At 52.8% G+C, this 24,600-nt stretch overlaps 1 protein-coding gene across 9 annotated transcripts in view; it reads right to left on the reverse strand.

Annotated features, from left to right (window-relative positions):
• Nucleotides 1–12,641, reverse strand: part of SLC29A1 (solute carrier family 29 member 1 (Augustine blood group)) — a 56,828-nt gene extending 44,187 nt beyond the window's left edge. For 2 of the 9 annotated variants that reach the window (XM_073671605.1, XM_073671613.1), the window contains exons 1-2: nucleotides 12,529–12,641; nucleotides 6,803–6,902 (exon numbers count right to left, since the gene is read on the reverse strand). The gene's annotated coding sequence lies outside the window, so the exon portion shown is untranslated. Of the gene's footprint in view, nucleotides 1–6,562; nucleotides 6,602–6,642; nucleotides 6,679–6,802; nucleotides 6,903–12,528 lie in introns of those variants that run through there. The other 7 variants (XM_073671609.1, XM_073671610.1, XM_073671606.1 and 4 more) reach the window with 7 other exon arrangements.
• Between the last annotated feature and the right edge of the window lie 11,959 nt (nucleotides 12,642–24,600).

Consider the following 24,600-nt stretch of genomic DNA (forward strand, 5'->3'; position numbering starts at 1 on the left):
CATGTATGACCGGTCACCGGCCAGTATCTGTATATGTCCATGTATGACCGGTCACCGGCCAGTATCTGTATATGTCCATGTATGACCGGTCACCGGCCAGTATCTGTATATGTCCATGTATGACCGGTCACCGGCCAGTATCTGTATATGTCCATGTATGACCGGTCACCGGCCAGTATCTGTATATGTCCATGTATGACCAGTCACCAGCCAGTATCTGTATATGTCCATGTATGACCGGTCACCAGCCAGTATCTGTATATGTACATGTATGACCGGTCACCAGCCAGTATCTGTATATGTACATGTATGACCGGTCACCAGCCAGTATCTGTATATGTACATGTATGACCGGTCACCAGTCAGTATCTGTATATGTACATGTATGACCGGTCACCGGCCAGTATCTGTATATGTACATGTATGACCGGTCACCAGCCAGTATCTGTATATGTCCATGTATGACCGGTCACCAGCCAGTATCTGTATATGTACATGTATGACCGGTCACCAGCCAGTATCTGTATATGTACATGTATGACCGGTCACCAGTCAGTATCTGTATATGTACATGTATGACCGGTCACCAGTCAGTATCTGTATATGTCCATGTATGACCGGTCACTGGCCAGGATGTGTACAGTGACCGTGTGGTATTTGGTGCATGGAGGATGTGGAGACAGAGGAATAGTCAGGAGCAGATTAAGATTAACATTTAGGAGGGAACAGCGGAGCGTTGGGTTACTGAGTAGTTGAGGTGATAGGTTTTTTAAAGCGCGCTTAAAAACATGGAGGCTAGATATTAGCCCACTTAACTCCAGAGAACTGGCGCAGCACGAGAGAAGTCTTGGAGACGGAGGTGCGAGGTTCAGATTATGGGGGATGTTAGTCTTAGGTCATTTGTAGAACTGAGGTCACGTGTAGGGCGATAGAGATGAGAGAGGAGATATAAGGCGGTGCAGAACTGTGGAGAGCTTTGTGGGTGCGAGCGAGGAGTTTATATTGGACCCTGTAGCAGATGGGTAACCAGTGTAATGACTGGCACAGGATGGAGGCATCAGTGAAGCGGCTGGACAAAAATACGACCCAGGCTGCCGCATTCAGGATGGATTGGAGAGGAGAAAGTTTGGTGAGAGGAAGACCGATCAGAAGAGAGTTGCAGGAGTCCAGACGAGAGTGAATAAGAGACAGTCAGAGGTTTAGCCGTTTCCAAGGTGAGAAAAGGTCAGATTCTGGACATGTTTATAAGATGCAGGTGACAAGAGAGAGTGAGTGATCGGATATAGGGAGTAAAGGAAAGGTTAGTGTCGAATATGACCCCAAGGCAGCGGGCGTGCTGCTGGGAGTTATGGTTGAACCCTCCAAGGTAGTTTCGATGTTAGGTAGAGTTAGGTTAGTGGAGGGGAGAAACACAAGAAGTTCAGTTTTGGAGAGATTCAGTGTCAGAGGGAGGACAAGATGTTAGAGACAGTGGACAAACAATCCTTGGTATTCTGTATTAGGGTAGAGGTGATGTCAGGGGAAGAAGTGTATGATTGGGTGTCGTCAGCATAGAGATGATACTGGAACCCAAATCTGCTGATTGTTTGTCCAATAGGGGCAGTGTATAGAGAGAAGAGGAGGGGGCCTAGGACTGAGCCCTGCGGGACCCCGATAGTAAGGAGACGAGGAGAGGGCCTAGGACTGAGCCCTGCGGACCCCGATAGTAAGGAGACGAGGAGGGGGCCTAGGACTGAGCCCTGCGGGACCCCGATAGTAAGGAGACGAGGAGAGGGCCTAGGACTGAGCCCTGCGGACCCCGATAGTAAGGAGACGAGGAGAGGAAGAGGCAGGGGACTAGGACTGAGCCCTGCAGACCCCGATAGTAAGGAGACGAGGAGAGGGCCTAGGACTGAGCCCTGCGGACCCCGATAGTAAGGAGACGAGGAGGGGGCCTAGGACTGAGCCCTGCGGGACCCCGATAGTAAGGAGACGAGGAGAGGGCCTAGGACTGAGCCCTGCGGACCCCGATAGTAAGGAGACGAGGAGAGGAAGAGGCAGGGGACTAGGACTGAGCCCTGCAGACCCCGATAGTAAGGAGACGAGGAGAGGGCCTAGGACTGAGCCCTGCGGACCCCGATAGTAAGGAGACGAGGAGGGGGCCTAGGACTGAGCCCTGCGGGACCCCGATAGTAAGGAGACGAGGAGAGGGCCTAGGACTGAGCCCTGCGGACCCCGATAGTAAGGAGACGAGGAGAGGAAGAGGCAGGGGACTAGGACTGAGCCCTGCAGACCCCGATAGTAAGGGGACGAGGAGAGGAAGAGGCAGGGGCCTAGGACTGAGCCCTACAGACCCCGATAGTAAGGGGACGAGGAGAGGAAGAGGCAGGGGACTAGGACTGAGCCCTACAGACCCCGATAGTAAGGGGACGAGGAGAGGGCCTAGGACTGAGCTCTGCGGGACCCCGATAGTAAGGGGACGAGGAGAGGAAGAGGCAGGGGCCTAGGACTGAGCCCTACAGACCCCGATAGTAAGGGGACGAGGAGAGGAAGAGGCAGGGGACTAGGACTGAGCCCTACAGACCCCGATAGTAAGGGGACGAGGAGAGGGCCTAGGACTGAGCTCTGCGGGACCCCGATAGTAAGGGGACAAAGAGAGGAAGAGGCCCAGGATTGATACATAATTAGTGCCTTGTGTGTGTAGTTTATTGTACATGTATTTAGCTAATAAATTAAAAATAACGACGAGGGGTCCACCCTATTTTTAATAACCAGCAAAGGCAAAGCAGACAGCTGAGGGCTGATATTAATAGGCTGGGAAAGGCCATGGATATTGGCCCCCTCCCAGACTAAAAACATCAGCCCTCAGCTGCCCCAGAAATGATGCATGCATTAGATGTGCCAATTTTGCCATTTTGACCTGGTGCGGTGACAATCGGGGTAATGGGGTTGATATCAGCAGCTGGGTGGGTACAATCCAGAGGTGGGCATACAGCAGGGCTGTGCGACCCTAGGGGCGCCAGTAACGTATACAGCAGGGAGTGGGGCGACCCAGGGTGGATACGGCAGGAGAGGTTGAGCACCATTTATAATTTCTCCCCCGTTCTTCTGCTGTTTTGCATTTCAGATTTTGTGACCGGTCGCAGCGGGGGGGCAGACGCCAGAATCTCTTATGTGGCCCCCCATCACGTGGAGCGTCCGCGCTGCAGCTCATATCCTGTCCTCCTTCCTCGCCTGAGGCCGAGTACACAGGAGCGGCGCCCGACCACCACACCCACAGCAGATGTGCCGACACCGGGGACGCCAGAGCCCAGGTACACGGCTGGTAAGGGCTCCGCCACCGGGGCCAGGACCGAGGCCGGCAGCAGATGAATACCGCCATCTAACAGATAAAGCCGGGGGTCGGGGGATTCTGCCCTGGAGGCGTCACCTCCCCCGCGCCTCATTCCTGGATAATGAAGGAATTCAAAGCAAAACAATCCGAGCATCATACACGGTCTAATCACCGAGCACCGCACGATCCGGGGAGGCACCATGTCTGCACTAGATGGTGGGCTTATCTGGGCGATGCGTGCATAGTGAAGGGTTAATGTGCCCCTCCGTGATGCCAGCACGCACACGCCATGTGTCCACTGAGGACCTGGACTCTTCCCCTTCACAGAAAACAGAGGCAAAAGCTGAAATCCCGAACACGAGACCAAGCGTGACATGGAGAGCGGGGCTGCGGCAGGCGGGACCGGCCGGAGGGGAGACCTGCAGGGCCACAGCAAGGGGTTAACGCCAAGAGCGGGCACCAATGGGTTAACAGGGAAGGAAGGGTGGCGCAGACTGAGGGGGCGCAGCTGGCGGCAGAGCTTCCATGTGATGGCACCGCAGACACTGCGCTGCCAGGATCCAGAGGAGACCGCTGCTGCTCTCTGTTATCAGCCAGCGTGCCTGTGCTATAAGGAGCGATCCCCACACCCCGTATACAACGTCTCGCCGCAGGCACCGATATATACAAGAGCTTCTCACTAAATCAGAATATCATCAAAACAGTTGAAGAACTGAAATAAATTAACTCTTTGATAATATTCTAATTTAGTGAGATGCAGCTGTACTTAGCCGGAGGGACCTCCGAGCACCGGATCAGTGCGGATTTCCAAGGCCAAAGTAATAAAGCCGCTTATCAGCCACTAATGCCGGATAACGAGCAATTAGCCGCTGATTACAAGTCACTGACACCTGCAGAGCATCGAAGCCCCCCGCAGAGCATCGCTGCCGTAAAAGGGACAGTGACCCCAAAGCACTATACACTCAATATGTACAATCTGCAGAGCGGCAACAGCCAGTGTCCTCTGTTATCAGCCAATCGCCACACTGTGACCTCCGGACATGAAGGCCTCGGCAGGACAGGGACACGCAGAGCTGCGGGCGGTGGACGTGCAGGACGCTCCGCTCTTTACTGCATTGTCGGCTGCAGAGCAAAGTCCCCACTTTACAGGCTGTAAACTGCTGCTAATCTCCCGGCCCTGCACAGCCCATGTGACCGGGCCCAAGAGCTGGCACTTCAGTCCGACCACAGACACAACCCTGCAAAAAACACACACAGTGGGGGTGGGGTGTCTACAAATCCATCCACTGCTGTAACACCTGGAGGCTGCGGACTGCATACAATCGAGGAGGCCGGGGAGCAACACCAAGGGCACAGGGTGGCACCGACCAATGCCCAGCCCTGATCATCGGGCCCCGGATTGGCCCGCTCGGGGGGGGGGGTTGCCTCCGCATTGAGAATGGCCTTCAGGAAGACCACCACACAAGGCTTTATCTACCGGCGGACCGCCCCCACCAGGTAGTATGTGATCTCTCACCAGCCGCATTTGAGGTCATTTGATGTGAAATGTGTTGGGCCGATGTCCTGACGGTGAGAACCACGGGGGTCACAGAGTGTAAACATTAGTGGATACAAACACTGGTGGCATGCCAGATCCTCCTGCTCCCCTTCCCCGACACACCGGATCCTCCTGCTCCCCCTCCCCGACCCTCCGGATCCTCCTGCTGTCCCCCCCCTCCCGGACCCACCAGATCCTCCTGCTGTCCCCCCCCTCCCGGACACACCGGATACTCCTGCTGTCCCCCCCTCCCGGACACACCGGATACTCCTGCTGTCCCCCCCTCCCGGACACACTGGATACTCCTGCTCCCCCTCCCCCTCCAGATCCTCCTGCTGTCCCCCCCTCCCGGACCCACCAGATCCTCCTGCTGTCCCCCCCTCCCTGACCCACCAGATCCTCTTGCTGTCCCCCCCTCCCAAACCCACCAGATCCTCCTGCTGTCCCCCCCCTCCCGGACCCACCAGATCCTCCTGCTGTCCCCCCCCCTCCCGGACACACCGGATACTCCTGCTGTCCCCCCCTCCCGGACACACCGGATACTCCTGCTGTCCCCCCCTCCCGGACACACTGGATACTCCTGCTCCCCCTCCCCCTCCAGATCCTCCTGCTGTCCCCCCCTCCCGGACCCACCAGATCCTCCTGCTGTCCCCCCCTCCCGGACCCACTGGATCCTCCTGCTCCCCCTCCTCTTCTCTCTCCTCCTTCCCCCAGACCATAACTGCGGGATCCAGGGCCTTCTTCACCATGACGAGGCCCCCGCCGGTCATCTCACTTCTGCTCCGTCATCACTTCTGACATTCTGTTCCTTGTTTCTACTCTGCACGTCTCCCAGCCAGTATCATGTGAGGTACGAGGCTCGGCAGGCGGCTCGTGCTCCATAATCCCCTCAGTACAGGATTACGAGGACCTCGCTCTGACGGGCACTTTGCCGCCTTCTGTCCAGCAGGGACGGTCATCAGTGGGGGGTGTTTGGGGACCCCTGTACCCCGCTTCCTCCGTGGAGCGGCGATCACATTCCAGCAGGTGACTGAGCGGCGGACAGAGGATTTAGGAGGAAATGAGAAGACGTATCACAATGAGAGGGGATAGGGGGCTCCACCGAGGGGCAACAGAGGAGGACGGGCATCACAGGGGGAGTAGCCGGGCACAATACAGGCGAGCAGAAGAGACGGCGCCTTGTGTCTGAGAGGGACCTCATCCAGGGAGCTGCTGCCCCTCCACGGCACGGCTGCCAGCCCGGCCCCCCAGACAGTAACCGGAGAGAGGGGCCCGGCTGTAGGGCCGAGAGCAGACCCTCACTATGCGGTCTCCTGTGCGACACTGAGGCCGGCACCGGACCAGGCACAGACCCCCGACAAGGCACCAGACCAGCTGAACATTACACTCCTGATAGACAAGGACATTCCCAGGACCGATCGCAACATCAGGGGATCCGGACCGACACCGAGGACCCATCATTACTATGGATTCCCAATACATCCGCCCAACATTTCATGTGCATGAAAGAGATATAGAGTGATATAGTTAGTAATCAGCCCCCTGTAGTCTGATGCCCCAGAATAACATCCTGAGTGACCAGTCACCTCCTGAAGTCACATAATTAGTACATTGTGTCCTCCTGGGTATAACTACAGCTGTTCTGGGAAGTCCTCAGAGGTTTGTGGGAGAACATTAGGGATCAAACAGCATCATAAACACAAGGAGCTCACCAGACAGGTCAGGGATAAAGCTTAAAACCAAGGAGCTCACCAGACAAGTCAGGGATAAAGCTGAAAACCAAGGAGCTCACCAGACAGGTCAGGGATAAAGCTGAAAACCAAGGAGCTCACCAGACAGGTCAGGGATAAAGCTGAAAACCAAGGAGCTCACCAGACAGGTCAGGGATAAAGCTGAAAACCAAGGAGCTCACCAGACAGGTGAGGAACAAAGCTGAAAACCAAGGAGCTCACCAGACAGGTCAGGGATAAAGCTGAAAACCAAGGAGCCCACCGGACAGGTCAGGGATAAAGCTGAAAACCAAGGAGCCAACCGGACAGGTCAGGGATAAAGCTGTGGAGAAGAGGAAAGCTGGGTTAGGTTATAAAAAAATAGCTCAAGCTCTAAACATCTCACGGAGCACTGTGCAATCCATCATCCAAAAATGAAATGAGTATGGCACAACTGCAAACCTACCAAGACATGGATGTCCACCTAACCTGACATCCCAAGAAAGGAGAGCTCTAATGAGAGAAGCAGCCGAGAGGCCCATGGTCACTGAGGAGGAGCTGCAGAGATCCACAGCTCAGGAGGAGAATCTGTCCACAGGACGACTATTAATCGTATACTCCACAAATCTGCCCTTTATGGAAGAGCGGCAAGAAGAAAGCCATAAGAAATCCCATGTAGGGGACACAGCAAGGATGTGGAAGAGGGGGCTCTGGTAAGATGAGACCAAAGTGCTATGTGCGGTGGAAAACTAACCCAGCACATCACCCTGAAAACAACATCCCCACTGTCACACATGGTGGAGGCAGGATCCTGCAGTGGGGAGGCTTTTCTTCAGCAGGGGCAGGGAAGGTGGTCAGAGGGATGGGATAATGGATGGAGCTAAATACAGGAGCATATTCCTGTGTGTGAACGGCGCAGTCACAGTCCAGACCCAAATCCCAGAGAATCTGTGACAAGAAGTGAAAAAACACTGATCACAGACGTCTCCGTCCGATCACTGAGCGAGAGTGCAAAGAAGACGGGGTAAACTGTCACCTCTAGATGTGCAAAGCTGAAGAGACAGACCCCAAGAGACTGCACCGAGAGGTGGGAGAGACAGACCCCAAAAGAGTGCAGCAGAGAAGAGACAGGTGGGAAAGACAGACCCCAAAAGACTGCTGCAGAGATAGGTGGAGAGACTGACCCCAAAAGACTGCAGCAGAGAACGGTGGGAGAGACAGACCCCAAAAGACTGCAGCAGAGAAAGGTAGGAGACAGACCCCAAAAGATTGCAGCAGAGAAAGGTGGGAGAGACAGACCCCAAAAGATTGCAGCAGAGAAAGGTAGGAGACAGACCCCAAAAGACTGCAGCAGAGAACGGTGGGAGAGACAGACCCCAAAAGATTGCAGCAGAGAAAGGTAGGAGACAGACCCCAAAAGATTGCAGCAGAGAAAGGTGGGAGAGACAGACCCCAAAAGACTGCAGCAGAGAAAGGAGTAGAGACAGACCCAAGGCAGCACATATTGGGGGTCACATTCTCACATCTCTGAGAGCAACAAACAGATTGCTCTCTTCAACTCAATCACAGAGGAATAACGGGGTCAGCCATACACTGCGGGGGGGAGTGATAACGGGGGCAGCCATACACTGCGGGGGGAGTGATAACGGGGGCAGCCATACACTGCGGGGGGGAGGGATAACGGGGTCAGCCATACACTGCGGGGGGGAGGGATAACGGGGGCAGCCATACACTGCGGGGGGGAGGGATAACGGGGGCAGCCATACACTGCGGGGGGGAGGGATAACGGGGGCAGCCATACACTGCGGGGGGGAGGGATAACGGGGGCAGCCATACACTGCGGGGGGGAGGGATAACGGGGGCAGCCATACACTGCGGGGGGGAGGGATAACGGGGGCAGCCATACACTGCGGGGGGGAGGGATAACGGGGTCAGCCATACACTGCGGGGGGGAGTGATAACGGGGGCAGCCATACACTGCGGGGGGAGTGATAACGGGGGCAGCCATACACTGCGGGGGGGAGGGATAACGGGGTCAGCCATACACTGCGGGGGGGAGGGATAACGGGGGCAGCCATACACTGCGGGGGGGAGGGATAACGGGGGCAGCCATACACTGCGGGGGGGAGGGATAACGGGGGCAGCCATACACTGCGGGGGGAGGGATAACGGGGGCAGCCATACACTGCGGGGGGGAGGGATAACGGGGGCAGCCATACACTGCGGGGGGGAGGGATAACGGGGGCAGCCATACACTGCGGGGGGGAGGGATAACGGGGGCAGCCATACACTGCGGGGGGGAGGGATAACGGGGGCAGCCATACACTGCGGGGGGAGGGATAACGGGGGCAGCCATACACTGCGGGGGGAGGGATAACGGGGGCAGCCATACACTGCGGGGGGAGGGATAACGGGGGCAGCCATACACTGCGGGGGGGAGGGATAACGGGGTCAGCCATACACTGCGGGGGGGAGGGATAACGGGGTCAGCCATACACTGCGGGGGGGAGGGATAACGGGGTCAGCCATACACTGCGGGGGGGAGGGATAACGGGGGCAGCCATACACTGCGGGGGGGAGGGATAACGGGGGCAGCCATACACTGCGGGGGGGAGGGATAACGGGGGCAGCCATACACTGCGGGGGGGAGGGATAACGGGGGCAGCCATACACTGCGGGGGGGAGGGATAACGGGGGCAGCCATACACTGCGGGGGGGAGGGATAACGGGGGCAGCCATACACTGCGGGGGGGAGGGATAACGGGGGCAGCCATACACTGCGGGGGGGGAGGGATAACGGGGGCAGCCATACACTGCGGGGGGGAGGGATAACGGGGGCAGCCATACACTGCGGGGGGGAGGGATAACGGGGGCAGCCATACACTGCGGGGGGAGGGATAACGGGGGCAGCCATACACTGCGGGGGGGAGGGAGGGATAACGGGGGCAGCCATACACTGCGGGGGGGGGGGGGGGGGGTGATAACGGGGGCAGCCATACACTGCGGGGGGGGGTGTGATAACGGGGGCAGCCATACACTGCGGGGGGAGGGATAACGGGGGCAGCCATACACTGCGGGGGGAGGGATAACGGGGGCAGCCATACACTGCGGGGGGGAGGAGGGATAACGGGGGCAGCCATACACTGCGGGGGGGAGGGATAACGGGGGCAGCCATACACTGCGGGGGGGGGGTGATAACGGGGGCAGCCATACACTGCGGGGGGATAACAGGGGGGGCAGCCATACACTGCGGGGGGATAACAGGGGGGGCAGCCATACACTGCGGGGGGATAACAGGGGGGGCAGCCATACACTGCGGGGGGATAACAGGGGGGGGCAGCCATACACTGCGGGGGGATAACAGGGGGGGGCAGCCATACACTGCGGGGGGATAACAGGGGGGGGCAGCCATACACTGCGGGGGAATAACAGGGGGGGCAGCCATACACTGCGGGGGAATAACAGGGGGGCAGCCATACACTGCGGGGGGATAACGGGGGGCAGCCATACACTGCGGGGGGATAACGGGGGGGGGCAGCCATACACTGCGGGGGGATAACGGGGGGGGGGGCAGCCATACACTGCGGGGGGATAACAGGGGGGAAGCCATACACTGCGGGGGGATAACAGGGGGGGAAGCCATACACTGCGGGGGGATAACGGGGGGGGGCAGCCATACACTGCGGGGGGATAACGGGGGGGGGGGCAGCCATACACTGCTTTAACGGGGGCAGCCATACACTGCGGGGGGATAACAGGGGGGGCAGCCATACACTGCGGGGGGATAACAGGGGGGGCAGCCATACACTGCGGGGGGATAACAGGGGGGGCAGCCATACACTGCGGGGGGATAACAGGGGGGGCAGCCATACACTGCGGGGGGATAACAGGGGGGGGCAGCCATACACTGCGGGGGGATAACAGGGGGGGCAGCCATACACTGCGGGGGGATAACGGGGGGGGCAGCCATACACTGCGGGGGGATAACGGGGGGGGCAGCCATACACTGTGGGGGGATAAGGGGGGGGCAGCCATACACTGCGGGGGGATAACAGGGGGGGCAGCCATACACTGCAGGGGGATAACGGGGGGGCAGCCATACACTGCGGGGGGATAACGGGGGGGGGGCAGCCATACACTGCTTTAACGGGGGCAGCCATACACTGCGGGGGGATAACAGGGGGGGCAGCCATACACTGCGGGGGGATAACAGGGGGGGCAGCCATACACTGCGGGGGGATAACAGGGGGGGCAGCCATACACTGCGGGGGGATAACAGGGGGGGCAGCCATACACTGCGGGGGGATAAGGGGGGGGGGGCAGCCATACACTGCGGGGGGATAAGGGGGGGGCAGCCATACACTGCGGGGGGCAGCCATACACTGCAGGGGGATAACGGGGGGGGGGCAGCCATACACTGCGGGGGGATAACGGGGGGGCAGCCATACACTGCGGGGGGATAACAGGGGGGGCAGCCATACACTGCGGGGGGGATAACGGGGGGCAGCCATACACTGCGGGGGGATAACAGGGGGGGCAGCCATACACTGCGGGGGGATGACGGGGGGGGCAGCCATACACTGCGGGGGGATAAGGGGGGGGGGCAGCCATACACTGCGGGGGGATAACGGGGGGGGCAGCCATACACTGCGGGGGGATAACAGGGGGGGCAGCCATACACTGCGGGGGGATAAGGGGGGGGGGCAGCCATACACTGCGGGGGGATAAGGGGGGGGGGCAGCCATACACTGCGGGGGGATAAGGGGGGGGCAGCCATACACTGCGGGGGGCAGCCATACACTGCAGGGGGATAACGGGGGGGGGCAGCCATACACTGCGGGGGGATAACGGGGGGGCAGCCATACACTGCGGGGGGATAACAGGGGGGGCAGCCATACACTGCGGGGGGATAAGGGGGGGGGGGCAGCCATACACTGCGGGGGGATAAGGGGGGGGGGCAGCCATACACTGCGGGGGGCAGCCATACACTGCAGGGGGATAACGGGGGGGGGGCAGCCATACACTGCGGGGGGATAACGGGGGGGCAGCCATACACTGCGGGGGGATAACAGGGGGGGCAGCCATACACTGCGGGGGGGATAACGGGGGGCAGCCATACACTGCGGGGGGATAACAGGGGGGGCAGCCATACACTGCGGGGGGATGACGGGGGGGCAGCCATACACTGCGGGGGGATAAGGGGGGGGGGCAGCCATACACTGCAGGGGGATAACGGGGGGGGCAGCCATACACTGCGGGGGGATAACAGGGGGGGCAGCCATACACTGCGGGGGGATAACGGGGGGGGCAGCCATACACTGCGGGGGGATAACGGGGGGGGCAGCCATACACTGCGGGGGGATAACAGGGGGCAGCCATACACTGCGGGGGGATAACAGGGGGGGCAGCCATACACTGCGGGGGGATAACAGGGGGGGCAGCCATACACTGCGGGGGGATAACGGGGGGCAGCCATACACTGCGGGGGGATAACAGGGGGGGCAGCCATACACTGCGGGGGGATAACAGGGGGGGCAGCCATACACTGCGGGGGGATAACGGGGGGGCAGCCATACACTGCGGGGGGATAACGGGGGGGCAGCCATACACTGCGGGGGGATAACGGGGGGGGCAGCCATACACTGCGGGGGGATAACAGGGGGGGGGGGCAGCCATACACTGCGGGGGGATAACAGGGGGGGCAGCCATACACTGCGGGGGGATAACAGGGGGGGGGCAGCCATACACTGCGGGGGGATATACACCGCAGCCGGTATCACCCGGGGCAGATCCTGACTCTCAGCCCCGCCGCCCGGTGATGCCGCCCGGTGATGCCGCCCGGTGATTCCTCCGGTGACTTTTCCCCCTGTGATATCTGCGCTGCCCCAGACCGGACACAATGTGCGGGGCCTCCAATGCAGCACATGAAGCCCCCCCCCCCCGGGGTCAGCCCGGTTCTCCGCTCTCACCTTCTGGATGTCAGCGCTGCTGTCGCCCGAGTCTGATCCGCTGCGCGCCGCGGCTCTCACATGGCTGAAGGCTCCGCCCCTCTGCTGTGATTGGTGCAGCGCTACTCCACCCACTGCCAGGAGGGGCCCTCAGAGGGCAGATCAGGAGCGCGACCCCCCTGATCCTGCAGGGCCCCCAGCGGATGCCACAGGGCCCCCAGAATATGCCACAGGGCCCCCCTGAGCCCGCAGGGCCCCCAGAATATGCCACAGGGCCCCCCTGAGCCCGCAGGGCCCCCAGAATATGCCATAGGGCCCCCCTGAGTCCGCAGGGCCCCCAGCAGACGCCACAGAGCCCCCCTGATCCCGAAGGACGCCCAGCAGATGCCACAGGGCCCCCCTGATCCCGCAGGACCCCCAGCAGATGCCACAGGGCCCCCCTGATCCCCCAGAGCCCCCAGAAGATGCCACAGGGCCCCCCTGATCCCCCAGAGCCCCCAGCAAACGCCACAGAGCCCCCCTGATCCAGCAGGGCCCCTAGCAGAGAACACAGGGCCCCCAGCAGACGGCGTCACCCAGAGGACGGGGAGCGGCGTCACCCAGAGGTCGGGGAGCGGAGTCACCCAGAGGACGAGGAGCGGAGACACCCAGAGGACGAGGAGCGGCGTCACCCAGAGGACGGGGAGTGGCGTCACCCAGAGGACGGGGAGCGGCGTCACCCAGAGGACGAGGAGTGGCGTCACCCAGAGGACGAGGAGCGGAGTCACCCAGAGCACGAGGAGCGGAGACACCCAGAGCACGAGGAGCGGAGACACCCAGAGGACGAGGAGCGGCGTCACCCAGAGGACAAGGAGCGGAGACACCCAGAGGACGAGGAGCGGCGTCACCCAGAGGACAGGGAGCGGCGTCACCCAGAGGACGGAGAGCGGCGTCACCCAGAGGACGGGGAGCGGCGTCACCCAGAGGACGGGGAGCGGTGTCACCCAGAGGACGAGGAGCGGTGTCACCCAGAGGACGGGGAGCGGCGTCACCCAGAGGGCAGGGAGCGGCGTCACCCATAGGACGAGGAACGTCGTCACCCAGAGGACGGGGAGCGTCGTCACCCAGAGGACGAGGAACGTCGTCACCCAGAGGACAGGGAGCGGCGTCACCCATAGGACGAGGAACGTCGTCACCCAGAGGACGGGGAACGGTGTCACCTACTGGACGAGGAGCGGCGTCACCCAGAGGACAAGGAGCGGAGACACCCAGAGGACGAGGAGCGGCGTCACCCAGAGGACAGGGAGCGGCGTCACCCAGAGGACGGAGAGCGGCGTCACCCAGAGGACGGGGAGCGACGTCACCCAGAGGACGGGGAGCGGCGTCACCCAGAGGACGAGGAACGTCGTCACCCAGAGGACGGGGAGCGGCGTCACCCAGAGGGCAGGGAGTGGCGTCACCCATAGGACGAGGAACGTCGTCACCCAGAGGACGGGGAGCGTCGTCACCCAGAGGACGAGGAACGTCGTCACCCAGAGGACGAGGAGCGGTGTCACCCAGAGGGCAGGGAGCGGCGTCACCCATAGGACGAGGAACGTCGTCACCCAGAGGACGGGAACGGTGTCACCTACTGGACGAGAAGCGGCGTCACCCATAGTACGGGGAGCGGCGTCACCCAGAGGACGAGGAACGGTGTCACCTATTGGACGAGGAGCGGTGTCACCCAGAGGACGGGGAGCGGCGTCACCCATAGGACGAGGAACGTCGTCACCCAGAGGACGGGGAGCGGCGTCACCCAGAGGACGAGGAACAGTGTCACCTATTGGACGAGAAGCGGCGTCACCCATAGGACGGGGAGCGGCGTCACCCAGAGGACGAGGAGCGGAGACACCCAGAGGACGAGGAGCGGCGTCACCCAGAGGACGGGGAGTGGCGTCACCCAGAGGACGGGGAGCGGCGTCACCCAGAGGACGAGGAGTGGAGTCACCCAGAGGACGAGGAGCGGAGTCACCCAGAGCACGAGGAGCGGAGACACCCAGAGCACGAGGAGCGGAGACACCCAGAGGACGAAGAGCGGCGTCACCCAGAGGACGAGGAGCGGAGACACCCAGAGGACGAGGAGCGGCGTCACCCAGAGGACGAGGAGCGGCGTCACCCAGAGGCCAGGGAGCGGCGTCACCCAGAGGACTTAGAGCGGCGTCACCCAGAGGACGGGGAGCGGCGTCACCCAGAGGACGGGGAGCGGCGTCACCCAGAGGACGAGGAGCGGTGTCACCCAGAGGACGAGGAGCGGTGTCACCCAGAGGACGGGGAGCGGCGTCACCCAGAGGGCAGGGAGCGGCGTCACCCATAGGACGAGGAACGTCGTCACCCAGAGGACGGGGAGCGTCGTCACCCAGAGGACGAGGAACGTCGTCACCCAGAGGACAGGGAACGGTGTCACCCATAGGACGAGGAACGTCGTCACCCAGAGGACGGGGAACGGTGTCACCTACTGGACGAGGAGCGGCGTCACCCAGAGGACAAGGAGCGGAGACACCCAGAGGACGAGGAGCGGCGTCACCCAGAGGACAGGGAGCGGCGTCACCCAGAGGACGGAGAGCGGCGTCACCCAGAGGACGGGGAGTGGCGTCACCCAGAGGACGGGGAGCGGCGTCACCCAGAGGACGAGGAACGTCGTCACCCAGAGGACGGGGAGCGGCGTCACCCAGAGGGCAGGGAGCGGCGTCACCCATAGGACGAGGAACGTCGTCACCCAGAGGACGGGGAGCGTCGTCACCCAGAGGACGAGGAACGTCGTCACCCAGAAAGACGAGGAGCGGTGTCACCCAGAGGGCAGGGAGCGGCGTCACCCATAGGACGAGGAACGTCGTCACCCAGAGGACGGGGAACGGTGTCACCTACTGGACGAGAAGCGGCGTCACCCATAGTACGGGGAGCGGCGTCACCCAGAGGACGAGGAACGTCGTCACCCAGAGGACGAGGAACGGTGTCACCTATTGGACGAGGAGCGGCGTCACCCATAGGACGAGGAACGTCGTCACCCAGAGGACGGGGAGCGGCGTCACCCAGAGGACGAGGAACGGTGTCACCTATTGGACGAGAAGCGGCGTCACCCATAGGACGGGGAGCGGCGTCACCCAGAGGACGAGGAACGTCGTCACCCAGAGGACGAGGAGCGGTGTCACGCATTGGACGAGAAGCGACGTCACCCAGAGGACGGGGAGCGGCGCGCACCACAAGTGCAAGATACCGTATCAGCCGCCAGTAGTGTATCCACGAAACCAATGGGAAAAGATGGGAGAGAACCGAAAAGAATAAACCCCCGAACACCCGGAATATACCCAAAATACACCCGCACGCCCAGAATACACCCCCAATATACCCCTACACACCCGGAATACACTCACACGCCCAGAATACTCCTGCAATATAGCCCCGCACGCCTGGATTATACCCAGGATACACCTGCAATAGACCCACACACTCTCAATTTACCCAGAATACACCCGCACGCCCGTATTATACCCAGAATACACCCACATGCTCAGAATACAACCCGCACGCCTGGAGTACATCCGCAATATACCCGCCCCCGCCCGGAATACACCTGCAATATACAGTGGGAAAAAAGTATTTAGTCAGCCCCCAATTGTGCAAGTTCACCCACTTATAAAGATGAGGTCGGCCTGTAATTGACATCATAGGTCGACCTCGACTATGAGAGACAAGATGAGAAAACAAATCCTGAAAATCACATTGTCTGATCTGGAAAGATTTTTTTTCAAATTTTGGTGGAAAATAAGTATTTGGTCAATTACAAACAAGCAAGATTTCTGTCTCTCACAGACCTGTAACTTCTTCTTTAAGAGGCTCCTCTGTCCTCCACTCATTACCTGTAGTACTGGCTCCTCTGTCCTCCACTCATTACCTGTAGTACTGGCTCCTCTGTCCTCCACTCATTACCTGTAGTACTGGCTCCTCTGTCCTCCGCTCATTACCTGTAGTACTGGCTCCTCTGTCCTCCACTCATTGCCTGTAGCACTGGCTCCTCTGTCCTCCACTCATTACCTGTAGTACTGGCTCCTCTGTCCTCCGCTCATTACCTGTAGTACTGGCTCCTCTGTCCTCCACTCATTACCTGTAGTACTGGCTCCTCTGTCCTCCACTCATTACCTGTAGTACTGGCTCCTCTGTCCTCCACTCATTACCTGTAGTACTGGCTCCTCTGTCCTCCACTCATTACCTGTAGTACTGGCTCCTCTGTCCTCCACTCATTACCTGTAGTACTGGCTCCTCTGTCCTCCACTCATTACCTGTAGTACTGGCTCCTCTGTACTCCACTCATTACCTGTAGTACTGGCTCCTCTGTCCTCCACTCATTACCTGTAGTACTGGCTCCTCTGTACTCCACTCATTACCTGTAGTACTGGCTCCTCTATCCTCCACTCATTACCTGTAGTACTGGCTCCTCTGTCCTCCACTCATTACCTGTAGTACTGGCTCCTCTGTCCTGCACTCATTACCTGTAGTACTGGCTCCTCTGTCCTCCACTCATTACCTGTAGTACTGGCTCCTCTGTCCTTCACTCATTACCTGTAGTACTGGCTCCTCTGTCCTCCACTCATTACCTGTAGTACTGGCTCCTCTGTCCTCCACTCATTACCTGTAGTACTGGCTCCTCTGTCCTCCACTCATTACCTGTAGTACTGGCTCCTCTGTCCTCCACTCATTACCTGTAGTACTGGCTCCTCTGTACTCCACTCATTACCTGTAGTACTGGCTCCTCTGTCCTCCACCTCCACTCATTACCTGTAGTACTGGCTCCTCTGTCCTCCACTCATTACCTGTAGTACTGGCTCCTCTGTCCTCCACTCATTACCTGTAGTACTGGCTCCTCTGTCCTCCGCTCATTACCTGTAGTACTGGCTCCTCTGTACTCCGCTCATTACCTGTAGTACTGGCTCCTCTGTCCTCCACTCATTACCTGTAGTACTGGCTCCTCTGTCCTCCACTCATTACCTGTAGTACTGGCTCCTCTGTCCTCCACTCATTACCTGTAGTACTGGCTCCTCTGTCCTCCACTCATTACCTGTAGTACTGGCTCCTCTGTCCTCCGCTCATTACCTGTAGTACTGGCTCCTCTGTCCTCCACTCATTACCTGTAGTACTGGCTCCTCTGTCCTCCACTCATTACCTGTAGTACTGGCTCCTCTGTCCTCCACTCATTACCTGTAGTACTGGCTCCTCTGTCCTCCACTCATTACCTGTAGTACTGGCTCCTCTGTCCTCCACTCATTACCTGTAGTACTGGCTCCTCTGTCCTCCACTCATTACCTGTAGTACTGGCTCCTCTGTCCTCCGCTCATTACCTGTAGTACTGGCTCCTCTGTACTCCGCTCATTACCTGTAGTACTGGCTCCTCTGTCCTCCACTCATTACCTGTAGTACTGGCTCCTCTGTCCTCCACTCATTACCTGTAGTACTGGCTCCTCTGTCCTCCACTCATTACCTGTAGTACTGGCTCCTCTGTCCTCCACTCATTACCTGTAGTACTGGCTCCTCTGTCCTCCACTCATTACCTGTAGTACTGGCTCCTCTGTCCTCCACTCATTACCTGTAGTACTGGGTCCTGTTAGAACTCGTTATCAGTATTAAAGACACCTGTCCGCAACCTCAAACAGTCACACTCCAAACTCCACTATGGTGAAGACCAAAGAGCTGTCGAACGACACCAGAAACAAAACTGTAGCCCTGCACCAGGCTGGGAAGACTGAATCTGCAATAGGCAAGCAGCTTGGTGTGAAGACATCAACTGTGGGAGCAATAATTACAAAATGGAAGACATACAAGACCACTGATAATCTCCCTCGATCTGGGGCTCCACACAAGATCTCACCCCGTGGGGTCAAAATGATCTCAAGAACAGTGAGGAAAAATCCCAGAACCACACGGGGGAACCTAGTGAATGACCTGCAGAGAGCTGGGACCAACGTTACACAGGCTACCATCAGTAACACACTACACCGCCAGGGACTCAGATCCTGCAGTGCCAGACGTGTCCCCCTGCTTAAGCCATTACATGTCCGGGCCTGTCTGAAGTTTTCTAGAGAGCATTTGGACGATCCAGAAGAGTATTGGGAGAATGTCATATGGTCAAATGAAACCAAAGTAGAACTGTTTGGTAGAAACACAACTCGTCGTATTTGGAGGAGAAAGAATGCCGAGTTGCATCCAAAGAACACCATACCTACTGTGAAGCATGAAGGTGGCAACATCATGCTTTGGGGCTGTTTCTCTGCCAAGGGACCAGGGCGACTGATCCGTGTACATGAAATAATCAATGGGGCAATGTATCGTGAGATTTTGAGTGTAAATCTCCTTCCATCAGCAAGGGCATTGAAGATGAAACGTGGCTGGGTCTTTCAGCATGACAATGATCCCAAGCACACCACCAGGGCAATGAAGGAGTGGCTTCGTAAGAAGCATTTCAAGGTCCTGGAGTGGCCTAGCCAGTCACCAGATCTAAACCCTATAGAAAACCTTTGGAGGGAGTTGAAGATCCGTGTTGCCCCGCGACAGCCCCAAAACATCACTGCTCTGGAGGAGATACTTTTCTTCCCCACTGTACCCCTACGCAGTATTATAGTAGTTATGTTCTTGCACATAGGAGCAGTATTATAGTAGTTATATTCTTGTACATAGGGGCAGTATTATAGTAGTTATATTCTTGTACATAGGAGGCAGTATTATAGTAGATATATTCTTGGACATAGGAGCAGTATTATAGTAGTTATATTCTTGTACATAGGGGCAGTATTATAGTAGTTCTATTCTTGTACATAGGAGCAGTATTATAGTAGTTATATTCTTGTACATGGGGGCAGTATTATAGTAGTTATGTTCTTGCATATAGGGGGCAGTATTATAGTAGTTATATTCTTGTACATAGGGGCAGTATTATAGTAGTTATATTACTGTACATAGGGGCAGTATTATAGTAGTTATATTCTTGTACATAGGGGGCAGTATTATAGTAGTTATATTCTTGCACATAGGAGCAGTATTATAGTAGTTATATTCTTGTACATAGGGGCAGTATTATAGTAGTTATGTTCTTGCACATAGGGGGCAGTATTATAGTAGTTATATTCTTGTACATAGGGGCAGTATTATAGTAGTTATATTACTGTACATAGGGGCAGTATTATAGTAGTTATATTCTTGTACATAGGGGGCAGTATTATAGTAGTTATATTCTTGTACATAGGGAGCAGTATTATAGTAGTTATATTCTTGTACATAGGGGCAGTATTATAGTAGTTATATTCTTGTACATAGGGGCAGTATTATAGTAGCTATTTTCTTGTACATAGGGAGCAGTATTATAGTAGTTATATTCTTGTACATAGGGGCAGTATTATAGTAGTTATATTACTGTACATAGGGGCAGTATTATAGTAGTTCTATTCTTGTACGTAGGGGCAGTATTATAGTAGTTATATTCTTGTACATAGGGGGCAGTATTATAGTAGCTATATTCCTGTACATAGGAGCAGTATTATAGTAGTTATATTCTTGTACATAGGGGGCAGTATTATAGCAGTTATATTCTTGTACATAGGAGAGGTATTATAGTAGTTATACTCTTGTACATAGGAACAGTATTATAGTAGTTATATTCTTGTACATAGGGGCAGTATTATAGTAGTTATATTCTTGTACATAGGAGCAGTATTATAGTAGTTATATTCTTGTAGATAGGAGCAGTATTATAGTAGTTATATTCTTGTACATAGGGGCAGTATTATAGTAGTTATATTCTTGTACATAGGAGCAGTATTATAGTAGTTATATTCTTGTACATAGGAGCAGTATTATAGTAGTTATATTCTTGTACATAGGAGCAGTATTATAGTAGTTATATTCTTGTACATAGGAGCAGTATTATAGTAGTTATATTCTTGTACATAGGAGCAGTATTATAGTAGTTATATTCTTGTACATAGGAGCAGTATTATAGTAGTTATATTCTTGTACATAGGGGGCAGTATTATAGCAGTTATATTCTTGTACATAGGAGAGGTATTATAGTAGTTATACTCTTGTACATAGGAACAGTATTATAGTAGTTATATTCTTGTACATAGGGGCAGTATTATAGTAGTTATATTCTTGTACATAGGAGCAGTATTATAGTAGTTATATTCTTGTAGATAGGAGCAGTATTATAGTAGTTATATTCTTGTACATAGGGGCAGTATTATAGTAGTTATATTCTTGTACATAGGAGCAGTATTATAGTAGTTATATTCTTGTACATAGGAGCAGTATTATAGTAGTTATATTCTTGTACATAGGAGCAGTATTATAGTAGTTATATTCTTGTACATAGGAGCAGTATTATAGTAGTTATATTCTTGTACATAGGAGCAGTATTATAGTAGTTATATTCTTGTACATAGGAGCAGTATTATAGCAGTTATATTCTTGTACATAGGGGGCAGTATTATAGCAGTTATATTCTTGTACATAGGAGAGGTATTATAGTAGTTATACTCTTGTACATAGGAACAGTATTATAGTAGTTATATTCTTGTACATAGGGGCAGTATTATAGTAGTTATATTCTTGTACATAGGAGCAGTATTATAGTAGTTATATTCTTGTACATAGGAGCAGTATTATAGTAGTTATATTCTTGTACATAGGAGCAGTATTATAGTAGTTATATTCTTGTACATAGGAGCAGTATTATAGCAGTTATATTCTTGTACATAGGGGGCAGTATTATAGCAGTTATATTCTTGTACATAGGAGAGGTATTATAGTAGTTATACTCTTGTACATAGGAACAGTATTATAGTAGTTATATTCTTGTACATAGGGGCAGTATTATAGTAGTTATATTCTTGTACATAGGAGCAGTATTATAGTAGTTATATTCTTGTACATAGGAGCAGTATTATAGTAGTTATATTCTTGTACATAGGAGCAGTATTATAGTAGTTATATTCTTGTACATAGGAGCAGTATTATAGTAGTTATATTCTTGTACATAGGAGCAGTATTATAGTAGTTATATTCTTGTACATAGGGGGCAGTATTATAGCAGTTATATTCTTGTACATAGGAGCAGTATTATAGCAGTTATATTCTTGTACATAGGAGCAGTATTATAGTAGTTATATTCTTGTACATAGGGGGCAGTATTATAGCAGTTATATTCTTGTACATAGGAGCAGTATTATAGTAGTTATATTCTTGTACATAGGAGCAGTATTATAGTAGTTATATTCTTGTACATAGGAGCAGTATTATAGCAGTTATATTTTTGTACATAGGAGCAGTATTATAGTAGTTATATTCTTGTACATAGGGGCAGTATTATAGTAGTTATGTTCTTGCACATAGGGGGCAGTATTATAGTAGTTATATTCTTGTACATAGGGGCAGTATTATAGTAGTTATATTACTGTACATAGGGGCAGTATTATAGTAGTTATATTCTTGTACATAGGGGGCAGTATTATAGTAGTTATATTCTTGTACATAGGGAGCAGTATTATAGTAGTTATATTCTTGTACATAGGGGCAGTATTATAGTAGTTATATTCTTGTACATAGGGGCAGTATTATAGTAGCTATTTTCTTGTACATAGGGAGCAGTATTATAGTAGTTATATTCTTGTACATAGGGGCAGTATTATAGTAGTTATATTACTGTACATAGGGGCAGTATTATAGTAGTTCTATTCTTGTACGTAGGGGCAGTATTATAGTAGTTATATTCTTGTACATAGGGGGCAGTATTATAGTAGCTATATTCCTGTACATAGGAGCAGTATTATAGTAGTTATATTCTTGTACATAGGGGGCAGTATTATAGCAGTTATATTCTTGTACATAGGAGAGGTATTATAGTAGTTATACTCTTGTACATAGGAACAGTATTATAGTAGTTATATTCTTGTACATAGGGGCAGTATTATAGTAGTTATATTCTTGTACATAGGAGCAGTATTATAGTAGTTATATTCTTGTAGATAGGAGCAGTATTATAGTAGTTATATTCTTGTACATAGGGGCAGTATTATAGTAGTTATATTCTTGTACATAGGAGCAGTATTATAGTAGTTATATTCTTGTACATAGGAGCAGTATTATAGTAGTTATATTCTTGTACATAGGAGCAGTATTATAGTAGTTATATTCTTGTACATAGGAGCAGTATTATAGTAGTTATATTCTTGTACATAGGAGCAGTATTATAGTAGTTATATTCTTGTACATAGGAGCAGTATTATAGTAGTTATATTCTTGTACATAGGGGGCAGTATTATAGCAGTTATATTCTTGTACATAGGAGAGGTATTATAGTAGTTATACTCTTGTACATAGGAACAGTATTATAGTAGTTATATTCTTGTACATAGGGGCAGTATTATAGTAGTTATATTCTTGTACATAGGAGCAGTATTATAGTAGTTATATTCTTGTAGATAGGAGCAGTATTATAGTAGTTATATTCTTGTACATAGGGGCAGTATTATAGTAGTTATATTCTTGTACATAGGAGCAGTATTATAGTAGTTATATTCTTGTACATAGGAGCAGTATTATAGTAGTTATATTCTTGTACATAGGAGCAGTATTATAGTAGTTATATTCTTGTACATAGGAGCAGTATTATAGTAGTTATATTCTTGTACATAGGAGCAGTATTATAGTAGTTATATTCTTGTACATAGGAGCAGTATTATAGCAGTTATATTCTTGTACATAGGGGGCAGTATTATAGCAGTTATATTCTTGTACATAGGAGAGGTATTATAGTAGTTATACTCTTGTACATAGGAACAGTATTATAGTAGTTATATTCTTGTACATAGGGGCAGTATTATAGTAGTTATATTCTTGTACATAGGAGCAGTATTATAGTAGTTATATTCTTGTACATAGGAGCAGTATTATAGTAGTTATATTCTTGTACATAGGAGCAGTATTATAGTAGTTATATTCTTGTACATAGGAGCAGTATTATAGCAGTTATATTCTTGTACATAGGGGGCAGTATTATAGCAGTTATATTCTTGTACATAGGAGAGGTATTATAGTAGTTATACTCTTGTACATAGGAACAGTATTATAGTAGTTATATTCTTGTACATAGGGGCAGTATTATAGTAGTTATATTCTTGTACATAGGAGCAGTATTATAGTAGTTATATTCTTGTACATAGGAGCAGTATTATAGTAGTTATATTCTTGTACATAGGAGCAGTATTATAGTAGTTATATTCTTGTACATAGGAGCAGTATTATAGTAGTTATATTCTTGTACATAGGAGCAGTATTATAGTAGTTATATTCTTGTACATAGGGGGCAGTATTATAGCAGTTATATTCTTGTACATAGGAGCAGTATTATAGCAGTTATATTCTTGTACATAGGAGCAGTATTATAGTAGTTATATTCTTGTACATAGGGGGCAGTATTATAGCAGTTATATTCTTGTACATAGGAGCAGTATTATAGTAGTTATATTCTTGTACATAGGAGCAGTATTATAGTAGTTATATTCTTGTACATAGGAGCAGTATTATAGCAGTTATATTTTTGTACATAGGAGCAGTATTATAGTAGTTATATTCTTGTACATAGGGGCAGTATTATAGTAGTTATATTCTTGTACATAGGAGCAGTATTATAGTAGTTATATTCTTGTACATAGGGGCAATATTATAGTAGTTATATTCTTGTACATAGGGAGCAGTATTATAGTAGTTATATTCTTGTACATAGGAGCAGTATTATAGTAGTTATATTCTTGTACATAGGGGGCAGTATTATAGCAGTTATATTCTTGTACATAGGAGCAGTATTATAGTAGTTATATTCTTGTACATAGGAGCAGTATTATAGTAGTTATATTCTTGTACATAGGAGCAGTATTATAGTAGTTATATTTTTGTACATAGGAGCAGTATTATAGTAGTTATATTCTTGTACATAGGGGCAGTATTATAGTAGTTATATTCTTGTACATAGGAGCAGTATTATAGTAGTTATATTCTTGTACATAGGGGCAGTATTATAGTAGTTATATTCTT

Source organism: Phyllobates terribilis, unplaced genomic scaffold, assembly GCF_046119375.1.
Source record: "Phyllobates terribilis strain yellow unplaced genomic scaffold, ASM4611937v1 Scaffold_3__8_contigs__length_932513732, whole genome shotgun sequence".
Classification (NCBI taxonomy): Eukaryota; Metazoa; Chordata; class Amphibia; order Anura; family Dendrobatidae; genus Phyllobates; species Phyllobates terribilis.